Source organism: Prosopis cineraria, unplaced genomic scaffold, assembly GCF_029017545.1.
Source record: "Prosopis cineraria cultivar Desert tree isolate PC_DT_omini unplaced genomic scaffold, ASM2901754v1 PC9, whole genome shotgun sequence".
NCBI classification, from domain to species: domain Eukaryota; kingdom Viridiplantae; phylum Streptophyta; class Magnoliopsida; order Fabales; family Fabaceae; genus Prosopis; species Prosopis cineraria.
The window spans coordinates 10,319,726-10,332,024 of NW_026555340.1; the positions used below are offsets into that span (position 1 = coordinate 10,319,726).

The window sequence follows — 12,299 nt, forward strand, 5'->3', positions numbered from 1 at the left end:
ACTTACCAACCTCACTCAATTATAGTATTTGGATTTGAGTGGAAATAAGTTTTGTGGAGCCATCCCGTTAAGTTTGGGTTATATAACCACCCTTAGCTATTTGAATTTATCAGCGAATATGTTCACTGGTGACATCCTAACTTCAATTTCAAATTTGGGAGAACTACAGACACTTGATTTTTCTAGAAACCAATTCACAAGTCTCATACCCCAAGTTATTGGGGAACTAAGAAGAATAGCCATTTTGGATATGAGTTCCAATAACATTTTTGGTCCTTTTCCTATAATAAAAGATTTGATGTTTTTGAAATCTTTCAATCTATCAAATAACAAGATATATGGCAGCATACCATAAGAAATTGGAAATCTCTTGTATCTACAATATCTGGATCTCTCACAAAACAAGCTTAATGGAAGTTTGCCGATTTTTGAGTCTTGTAATAATTTTGTTGCCAACTTTAGTCACAACAAAATAAGTGGCTAAATTCTAACTAACTTGCACACATATCTAAATGTGTCATGCATAGATTTGAGCTATAATAATATCATTGATAACATACCAAAAGGACTTGGTCAGCTAGAATTCATCAATTTGTCATACAATTTCCTTGATGGCCATGTCCCAAAGGAAGTATATTGCAAATTTCCTCATGACATATTAAACGGTAACAAAGGGTTACTTGGTCTAGAGAAGCATCATTTTTGCTCCAATCATAAAACATTGTATCCTTACATGAAGATCATTCTTCCTATGACAGTTTTTATTATCATCATCCTCTTTGTTTTGGGTTCCATTCTTTTTTTGTCTCCTAAGAAGAACAAGGAAACTAAAATTCAGAGAAGAGCACCAAAGAATTGAGATTTATTTTTCATATGGAACTTTGATGGTAAAATTGCACATGATGATATCATTGAAGTGACAGAGGGCTCTGACATCAAATATTGTATTGTAACTGGTGCCTATGGAAGTGTTTATAGGGCACAACTTTCTAGCAGTAGAATTGTTGCATTGAAAAAAAATTTGTAGAAGCGAATGTGAAAATTCAAATTTTTCTAAAAGTTTTCAAAATAAAGTAAAGATGTTGACTGAAATTTGACATTGTAACATTATAAAACTTTATGGCCTTTGTTTACACAACCAATGCATGTTTCTCATATATGAATACATGTAAAGAGGAAGCCTCTTTTATGTATTAAATCAAGAAGATGAAGCTAAAGAGCTAGATTGGAGTAAGAGGTGAATGCCATTAAAAGAATAGCAAATGCTTTGTGCTACTTGCATTATGATTGCACTCCTCCAATTATCCATCGTGACATAACAAGTAGTAATGTATTGTTAAACTCAAAGATGGATGCTTTTATCTTAGATTTTGGCATTGCTAGAATCCTTGATCCCAATTCATCCAATCAAACTCTTCCAATAGGTACTTATGGTTATATTGCTCTAGGTTAGTTTCTTTTTTCCTTACTATCCTTTTATTATGTTGTGTTATATTCTATATAATTGATTTTTTTTTTGTTAATGGTAGAATTTGCATAAACTTTAGTTGTAATAGAAAAATGTGATGTTTATAGTTTTGGAGTGGTGGCATTAGAAACAATCATTGGAAGCCACCCTGGAGATTTAATACTACTTTAACAAAGATATCTAGTAAAAGCACCCTGGAGATGTTGTGATTCTTTGTGTCACAACAGTACTAGCATGCTTGCATCCCTCACCAAAATCTCGACCATCAATGAAGCAAGTCGCTCACAAGCTTTTATTTTTTAACCTTGCATTAACTATTCCATTTAATAACATTTCACTCCAGTATTTGATGAATCAAGATGTACTTATATTCTAGTTATACAAATTTTGAAGAATTTTAATAAATGATTTATTTTTTTTCAATTATGATATACATACATACATATATATATATATATATATATATTTGTTTGATCCTCTCTAAAACCCTTAATTTCTTGTGTACATTTTTTGGCTATAGTCCAAGATAAATATTTTTGTTGAACAAATATAGGATATCCAAATAGAATTAGAAAAAATGTATGCAATGCTCTAAAAATTTAAATTATTATAGCCTATAAGAGGGCAAAAAGAATCAAACTAAAATTCATAAGATTGTATGGCTTGTTATAAAATTCTTAAAAGTGTAATGACTAAATTATTAAGTAATAATATTTCTATAAAAATTAATGGAATATTAGGAACAATCATATGTTGTTTAAAAACATCTTTTTCTTCTCCAAAGCAAAAAAAAAAAAAAAACCAAACCATCAATCATCTAGTTTTTGGTTGTGCATTTCTCTATTTTTTGGTAGTTCATTGTAGAAGATTGTAGGATATGATTATTGGTGATTTTGGGTAGAGAAAAAAGTAAAAGAGGTAATCTATTATCCCAAGTTCCTTGAAATGTTGATGCTAAAATTTGGTGTTGTTTACCTTTTTTTTAATGTTAATTTTGTATATGTTGAATAGGTGGCTATTTCGTGATTTTCTAGGACTTCACTTTAGGTTATCTTGTAGTTTTTTAGCCCATTATTTCTTTTGCATTTCATACACTATTGTATTGATGGATCAAACCTTATGTCTAATTCCATGATGCAATAATCGGTTCAATCTTTTTTTAGGTGCGATAAGATATCGTTCAAACCTTAGATGTGTGGTTCACATTCTAAATGAGGTTAGGACCATCAAAGCCTCATATGTTAAAAGCCCATTATAAATGACTCAAAATGTTTGGATATTATTTAGCTTAAAAGAGTTTCAGGATCCAATAGTGCATTTAGATTGAAGCTATCAAACTTTTGACTTTTCAGCATGTTTTGACTAGGTATTTGGTTCAAGCTCTCTCCTTCAGTCTCCACTTCCACTTGTGCTTGGCCACTCCTCTTTTCTCTCTTCTCTCTCTAACCTTGAGCTCGACTATTTGTCTCAGCTTGCTGTTGTTGCCTCTAGTGTCCATGCTCATTGTTATCACCATCCATGAAGTGAGTTGTCTTGGTCTGAAACATGATACACACAAATATGTTTCAAATGGGTTGATGTGCAATAAATTGGTGTGTTAAGGTCAATCCTACAAGAAATTAAGCAAAATAGCAATTAGGCAATAAAGTTTCCATCTTTGTCTAAATTGAGCAAAACAAATATAGATTTTTTTTTTGTAAAATAAAAATTCAAGTTATACAATTGTTCTAAAATAAAAGTTTCAGCAACCAAAAATAATCAAGGCAACTTAGAGTGGCTAATCTTTTCTTCAATTTAGAGAGCATATAATTACCCAAATAAATTCACTTAATATTAATTCTTTAATATAGAGTATTAATAGAAATAATTATCTTTCAATTAATTCTACCCCTCTTTTAAATTAAATCTGTTATTCCTAACACAAATACCCAAGAGACAATAAGCACAAATTCACACTAATGTGATTGTATGGGTCCAATAGATATATTCCTATATATCCCACTGAAAAATTAGAATAAATTTTAATTCCACATTACTCAATCTAATGGTCTAATTTAGATTTTCTTTTTTCAAGGCAAAACCCAAACCCCAAATTTATATGTGATAATGGCCAAGCATTAAGTACATAAATAAGCACAAGATTAAGTAAATAAAACTAATATTAAGCTCAAATAAATGGTTTAAATATGTTCTAATCTAAGAATTAGTTTACAACTACCTCAGATTAAGAGCAAATCAGCCATATATTGTTCTAATGATAGCAAATATCAACAATATATACATCAAACCAAAGAAAAGAAGTAGAAAAAACACTTCATTAAAACAATCTTGAGCCAAACCCTATATTTCCCACTAAATCACTACTACAAAATTAGTTTACAGGAACATTTTTTTTAGCCTTAAGGAGCGCTTCAAAAGTGCTCCCGTATCGAGCGCTTCAAAATATACAAGAGCATTTTAAAAAGCACTCCTGTATGTATGAGATACAGGAGGGCTTTTATAAAAGTGCTCCTGTATATAAAAGGATAAATTCTCTTTGAGAGGAACTTATGGGAGCGCTCCTCAAATGAGCGCTCCTATATGTCAACATATGGGAGCGCTCATGTATATAAAAGGATAAATTCTTTCTACTTAAGGTTCATCCAACTCATAGCTAGAGATTCCAAATCCACATGAAAACCCATAAACCTAGGGTTAAAAGCTTGGTTTAACTCCCCAAGACCTTAACTAAGGCAATAGGTTTGGTCATTACTAAAAAACAATCAAAATCTCATCCCAAAATGCCTTAAGAAAATTTAAATATAGGGAGAGGGAGAGGTGTAAGAAGCTTACCCAAGGGTAAATCTTACTCCAAATGCTCCCACATCAGTCTAGAGATCATGCCCTAGCAGCCATGAGTTTGTCCTCCGTCGCCTCTTGTTTTTACTCTATCCTACTTCTCATTTTTGGTCTAATTTTGTGAACTAATAAGTGTAGATTTCTACACATGTGCCATAGTGCATTAGCCCATTCACTGTAATGCATGGCACAGAGAGCTCCACATACATTTTGAATCTCTCTCCATGCATTAGCCTATTCGAGCTCAAATTTAGCCCTCTTCTAAGGCTATCTAATAATTCATTAGCTACATTAGCCTCCCAAAAATATTGTCAAATAGTAATTTATTTAATTGGACCAAAATACTCTTATAACAATAGAAATTCCCAAAATAAAAAAATCTAGGATGTTACAAATACGAAAGCATGTGATACCTTATTATAGTAAAAATATGTGAAACTCAGTTGAAAAACCACATAGTAGCATAATATAATGATGCATCATAGTTTACTGCACATGCCAAGCAACTTGCCCCCTTTGTACCATGTGCCATGGCACATTGCATATAATTTGATTATAGAGAGCTATATTTGACAACATAAGGGCCAAATTTTAATGTGCCCATTTCTCCGTCCTATTTCCAATTAAGGTGATACAGGTTTTTATAGAAATCTCTTTTCATATCCTAGTTAATGGCATAAGTTTCAACCTAAAATTAATTCTCACTAAAAAGTTGGACGCTCATTTACATCAAAACCACATTTTTACATATAAGCACCTCAAGGGTTTCCAAAAATAAATTTATGTGCCAAAAACCAAACCCAACACCTAGACCACACCTAATAGACTTAGAATTACTTGTGCAACATACCACATCAATCATATAACACATATTCCACATTTTCAATCATCAAACCCTTAGTCTAAAAAATAAAGGGGGGAGGTTAGTTGCATTTAAATATTCAAATTAATGAAGTGTATACTCCACAAGCATTTATAAGTCCACTATCATACTTGTACCAGTATTTTAGCTTTATTTCAATCAATCAAATCATAACACATGCATCCTAAAGCCTAAAATACCATCAAATCTCATATAATGCAATGGTGCAAGTGCAATAAAAAAATGCTCCTTGTTGGCAATATCAATTCTTAATTACACATATCAAAATAATAGGAACATGTAGCCCTATGCCTTTAGTGCCTTCCATTTATCTTTCCTAAAGTTACTGCTTGTAAAATGTTAAGATAAGGGTGAGTATAACTATTAGTAACCAAGGTACATCTAAATGATGCAAATGCAAGTTAATTTATCATGAACATGCAAAAGATATTTATAACAAAATTCTTAACATTATCAATTTTCATATTCAAGATTTAGTGGCAATAGCTATAAGCTATTATAAGTTATCTCATATTATCACAAATATCACGGTCACAAAAATAACAATCATGTGACCTTTTCAATATTTCATATGTTACAATGTTGTAACAAATGTATTAAACATGTGACAAGTATAGATATGCATGATCAATACTTCCCTCATAACCCCTTGATACTTTTAATAGAAATTGTGGGCTATTAAATGAAACAGGTCTCACGTTTGTGCAAATAGACTGCCCAAGTTCACCATATGTGAGGAACAACTTGGATAAAAGTCACTACACTTACTTTCGGACTATGATTTTTCCCATTCTTGAATCTCGATAGTGTCGTGAATGCTATGCTAGTGTCACACTCCAATACTAAGGGTATTGATTGGCATGGAATATAAAGTGAATGCACATTCTATAAACCTTGACTGACTAGAAATTAAGCAAAAATAGCTATATGTGTTTAATAAATTTGTTTTCACTTGCCCTCAGCTTCCTCACTCACCCTCAGCTCCCAAAACGTCCATCACAGCTTCCATTCCCATAGCTCTCTTAGCCACTGCAGCTCCAGCCCCATTCCCTCAGCTCCCTTGTCCGTCGCAGCTCAGCCCCTTTTCCCTCAACTCCCTTGTTCGCTATCAGCTCATCTGCCCACAGCTCATTCACCCATAGCTCCAGCTCCAGCTCGTTTCTCAGCGCCCATAGCTCTCCGCCTCCTACTGTCTCCTCTGGTGCCCGCTAAAGGTTTTCCCCTCCTTTTTTTGCAGTTTATTATTTTTTTGCAATTTATTATTATTTTTTTGCAATTTATGTCATTTTTTAGCTTAATTTTCATCCTTTTTTCCATTTTTTTTTGCAATTTATTTTTTTTTTTGCAATTTATATCATTTTTTAGCTTAATTTTCATCCTTTTTTGCAGTTTATTTTTTATTTTTTGCAATTTATTATTATTATTTTTTCAATTTATGTCATTTTTTTTAGCTTAATTTTCATCCTTTTGCCTGGAATTTTTCATTTTTGATTTTGAAACTTGATTTTTACTTTTCTAATTATAATTATGCATATTTTTTTAATTTTAATTTTGTTAAATTTAATTATAATTCATCATGCTTTGAGTTTAATTAGTTTAAATTTTGTTTTAAATCTTGGAGAATCTCTATTTATTGAGTTGTTGTGCAAGCAATTTTTTTTAAAATTACAAAATGTAAATTATTTGGGTGATACATTATTATTATTTTTTAATTGTGTGGATACTTGATTAGTAGATAATATCATGCATTGCATTTAATTAGTTGAAATTGGTGATTTATTGAAAATTAATAGGCTTAATTGGAGGGTTTAGTGCTCAGAAAATCTTAATTTATAAGTCGTTATGTTGCCAAATTTTTTAAAATTTCAAATCATAAATTATTTATTGATATTTTAATTAGGTAATGATGAACCGTAGTTGGATAGATTCTTTGCGGACGAGTAACAAATATGAGAGAGGGGTAGATCAATTTTTGGAATTTGCAAAGAATAATGCTCCTAATGATAAAGGACTGTTCTATTGTCCTTGTGTTAAATGTTTGAATGGGTTGCGACAAAGTCCTGTTGAGATTAAAGATCACCTAATTTGTTTTGGGTTCTATAAAGCAAATACACAATGGGTGTTACATGGTGAATCTAGAAAACATAGTATGCCACAAGAGGTGGATGATGATATGGATTATTTTGGTAATCAAATAGAGGATATGTTATGTGATATTGGCGTTGAAGCTGTTGAGAAGGTGCACAAATATGATAGCTTGTGCAATAATTCAAAAACTCCTTTGTATTCAGGGTGCACAAAATATACACGACTAACAGCAGTGTTGAAGTTGTTTAACTTGAAAGAAATGGGTGGAGTAATAAGAGTTTCACAGAGTTGCTCAGATTGTTGAAAGAGATGCTTCTAAAGGGTAATACACTTCCTAATAGTTATTATGAGGCAAAAAAAATATTGCGTCTAATGGATTTAGGGTACCAAAAGATACATGCTTGCCCCAATGACTGTATATTATATAGAAATGATTTTGAAGAATTGGATGCATGTCCGGTCTGTAAAGCATCATGCTATAAAGTAAAAGAAATGGATGGTAGTGATAATTCCATTATTAAGAGGCCTCCAGCGGAGGTGTTATGGTATCTTCCTATAATATCAAGGTTTAAACATTTATTCGCTAATTCAAGTGAGGTAAAGAACTTGAGATGGCATACTGATGAGAGAAAAATGGATGGCATGCTTCGACATCCAGTTGATTCTCCACAATGGAAGGGAATTGATAAATTATTTCTTGAATTTAGTAATGAGCCTAGAAATCTTAGGCTTGGACTGTGTACAGATGGAATGAATACTTATGGTGGTCTTAGTAGTCAACATAGTTCATAGCCTGTTCTGTTAGTGATTTACAATCTTCCTCTATGGTTATGCATGAAACGTAAATATATCATGCTATCTTTGATGATTTTAGGCCCTAAACAACCAAGAAATGATATAGATATTTACTTGGCACCATTGATTGAAGATTTGAAGATAATGTGGGAGATAGGTGTTGAAGTGTTTGATTCATATCAAAATGAGTCTTTCAAGCTGCGAGCTATGATTTTTTGCATGATAAATGATTTTCTTGCATACAGAAACCTATCTGGATATAGTGTGAAATGGCATAAAGCATGTCCTATCTATGAAGAGAACACATCCCATCAACAATTGAAACACGAGAAAAAGACAGTCTATCTTGGTCATTTAAGATTTTTGAGATGAGACTACCCTTATCGCAAGCAAAAAAAAAAAAAGATTCAATGGTTATCAAAAATATGATGAAGCTCCAGAGCCATTAACTGCAAACTTGGCATATAAGCAGGTGAGAGACATTAATGTGGTATTTGGTAAGAGTCAGAAAAAAGAAGCTCAAAAGAATCAGTGGAAGAGGAGGTCTATCTTTTTCAATCTTCCATATTGGAGCACCCTTAAGGTGAGACATAATCCTGATGTGATGCATATGGAAAAAAATGTGTGTGACAGTCTAATTGGAACACTATTAGACATAAAGGGAAAGACTACGGATGGACTTAAAGTAAGGCTAGACTTACTCGATATGGGAATACGAACAAACTTGGGTCCAAGAGTAGAAGGAAAGAGGACTTACATGAGCCCTGCCCCTCATACTTTGTCTAAGAGAGAGAAAAAAAGTTTTTGTGAGTATTTACATGGTATTAAGGTTCCACAAGGATATTTTTCAAATATCAAGAATCTTATATCAATAAAAGATTTAAAATTAGTTGGTTTGAAGTCTCATAATTGCCATGTACTAATGCAACAATTGTTACCAGTAGCAATTAGAGACATATTGGATGAAAAGGTGAGAAAGTCAATTATCAGATTATGTGTCTTCTTCAATGCAATTTGTGGCAAAGTCATTGTTCTAGGAAAATTAGACAAATTGCAAAACGAAGTTGTCATTACCTTATGTCAACTTGAAATGTATTTTATTCCCTCATTTTTTAACATCATGGTACACTTAATTGTACATTTAGTGAGAGACATAAAGTTGTGTGGCCCTGTTTATCTGTGTTGGATGTATCCATTTGAGCGGTACATAAAAATTCTTAAAGGGTATGTAAAGAATCCCCATCGTTCAGAAGCTTCTATTGTTGAAAGATATGTTGCTGAGGAGGTTGTCGAGTTTTGTACTGAATACCTAACTGAAGTAAAGTCCATCGGAGTTCCTGAGTCTTGCCATGAGGGAATAAGAGTTCATGGGCAAGGGACATGAGGGATAAAAATAAAGCGCATGACATATGAAGAAATGCAACAAGCACATCTGTACATTCTGAATAACACCGATGATGTTCAGGATTACTTAGATGCGTACAAAAATGAATTAAGGGATCAGTACCTTAAAAAGCCTGATAAATTATTGTTAAGCGAGCATAACAAACATTTTTCACTCTGGTTTAGGGCAAGGGTAAAGGAGGATCATCGGAAGGCCAATGTTTCTGATACAATAAGGTGGTTAGCTAATAGGCTTAACTTTGATGTTATAACTTAGAGTGCATATGACATTAATGGGTATTCATTCTATAAAAATACAAGATGATAATAGCACTATGCAAAATAGTGGGGTAATGGTAGAAGCTGAGGCAACTCATTTTTCTAGTGCTAAAGATAAAAATCCAACTATGGCATCTTCATCATATTTTGGAGTCATTGAAGAGATATAGGAAGTTGATTACTTTAAATTTAAGGTGCCCATTTTCAAGTGCATGTGGGTTGATATTAAGAATGGTGTTCAAGAAGATAAATTGGGTTTTACTTTAGTGGATCTTCATAAGGCAAAACATAAAGATGAGCCTTTCATCATGGCCACTCATGCAAAACAAGTTTTTTATGTTACCGATCCAGCTGATAAAAGGTTGTCCATCATACTATTGGGAAAAAGTCTCCTCTCTCATGATGAAAATGATGAAACAAGTTTTGACATTGAAGAGATTCCTCCTTTTATGCCAACCCAACCCTTGTTGGATGTGGAAGATGACGATGACGTCTATGATGTTAGAATTGATCATGATGAAGGCTTATGGGAGAATTAAAATATATTTATAATGGTAACATAATATTAGTAAATTTCTTTTATCTCTTTTGTTTTTTTATGCTTTCATTTTTTATATAAGTTTAAATTTAATATATTTTTTGCTACTAATATTATTTATCTTATTTATTTCAGGAGAAATATGGAAAATCCTTGCAGCAGTAGCACTAAAAAAGCAAAGACTAAGAGAGGTAAAAGAGGGGCCACGTGACTAACTAAGTTAGCCCAAGCACATGGAAAGATTCATCTTGACTTTGATGAAAAGGGCCAACCAATTGATAAGAAAAAAGGAAATATTCTTAAGAGTTTTGTGGGTCTTGTGGCTTGTCAAAAGATTAGCATCTTGGAGGAAGAGTGGGATGATGAAAAAGAAAGTGATAGAGATGATGTTTGGAAAACAATACTGGTATTTCTAATTGGTTTATATCATATTTACCTTTTATTTTGAAATATATGTTGTCACTAAATTTATCATTGGCGTGTTTTTGCAGATTACATATGACATAAAGGAAACTCTATTTTTAAAGGACAAATGACTAAAATATGCCGGGGATCGATGGAGGGACTTTAAGTCTAAACTTACAAGAAAATATGTGTTTCCCAAGAATGACAATGAAAACGATGATAGTGACAATGATATCGGCGTGGAAAAACTTTGGGAGAAGTATCCATTCATTGATTATGACACATGGATGAGATTTGTTCAAAGTAGACACGATCCTAATTTTTTAGTAAGCGAAGGAAAAATATTATATTAAACTAGTCTTATTAAAATTTTATTTTAACAAATGTTTTTCATTGTTTGTTAATAGGAAAAAAGTCAAATGGGTCAAGAGCATCGGAAGAAAAATCTATATAACCATACTATGTCTCGAGGAGGGTATGCATATGTTTATGACATAATGACTCAAGAGAAGTAGGAAGTAAAAGACAAGCGGTGGGGGTTGATAATGTTGAAGATGTTTCTCCTCCATCTCCTATTAATCATGCACAAGTATGGAAGAGAGGACGGATGACTAAAAAAGGAGAGTATATTTCCCCGGAAGCTAGAGAAGTGGCTGAAAAAATTGTAAGTATTTTTATAGTCAACATCTCAATTATATGATTTAAGTCTACTAATTGCATTGGTTGATTACATATTCCAGGATGCTCTTACAGAAGCATCCTCTTAGGGGACCTTTGTATCTACTAGTAAGAAGGATATATTGGCCACAGCATTAGGGAGTAAAGAGCACTCTGGCTGTGTTAGGGGGGTTCCAAAAGGCGTGGGCATAAGACAATATTTTAGACCACTACCACATCCTAATCTTATACCAAGGCATCAAGTACAAATGATGATAGCAGAATGCAAATCAAGCATGATGATGGAAATGCAATCAATAATTAGCAATCTCCAGATGCAATCACAACAAGTACCGAACTATGGTGGTGTTCTAGATCCAGGGTCTGATCCTGACCTATCAGAGCAAAGAATGCCATGCATACTTTATGTGGAAGATCATGGCAAGCAAGTAGTTACATATGAAAAGGCATATAACCATGCAACTACAGTGCACCACCAACTGATACAACATAATCAAGTAAAGGTCACGGTTGAAGAGATTGTGGATGCCAATGCTCTTCTGTTATTCCCTACTGAGGAGGTGCAAACAGTAGGATAAGCTGAGCATAATTTTATTATTTGGTTGAAAAGGCTAGCCCGACAGGTTACCGATAAGGTATGAAAAGTTATAATTTTTATATTTCTTAATTAACATTATAGGTATTTCTAATTTTTATTATATATTAATTATAGGAACTCCTACAGTCAAAAGAATTTTTGGGTTCTAATCGCCAACCGGTGCAAGATTATTTGAAACAGTTGGCTTCGGTGGTGGTTGATATGAATGAATTTTCTGCTGAAATAAAAGTAAGCGAAATGATTGTTGGGAAGCCTATTACTTTCAGAGTCACCAAAAAAGACATTAATGATCTCATTATTTTTGACTAGTTGGACTTAGCAATAATTCAATTGTTTATTATGTAAC

General features: G+C 32.8%; 1 pseudogene; it reads left to right on the top strand.

Moving 5' to 3' along the window:
- The first annotated feature begins 733 nt into the window (after positions 1 to 733).
- On the top strand, positions 734 to 9,456 carry LOC129319557 (MDIS1-interacting receptor like kinase 2-like; annotated as a pseudogene).
- Positions 9,457 to 12,299: the final 2,843 nt, after the last annotated feature.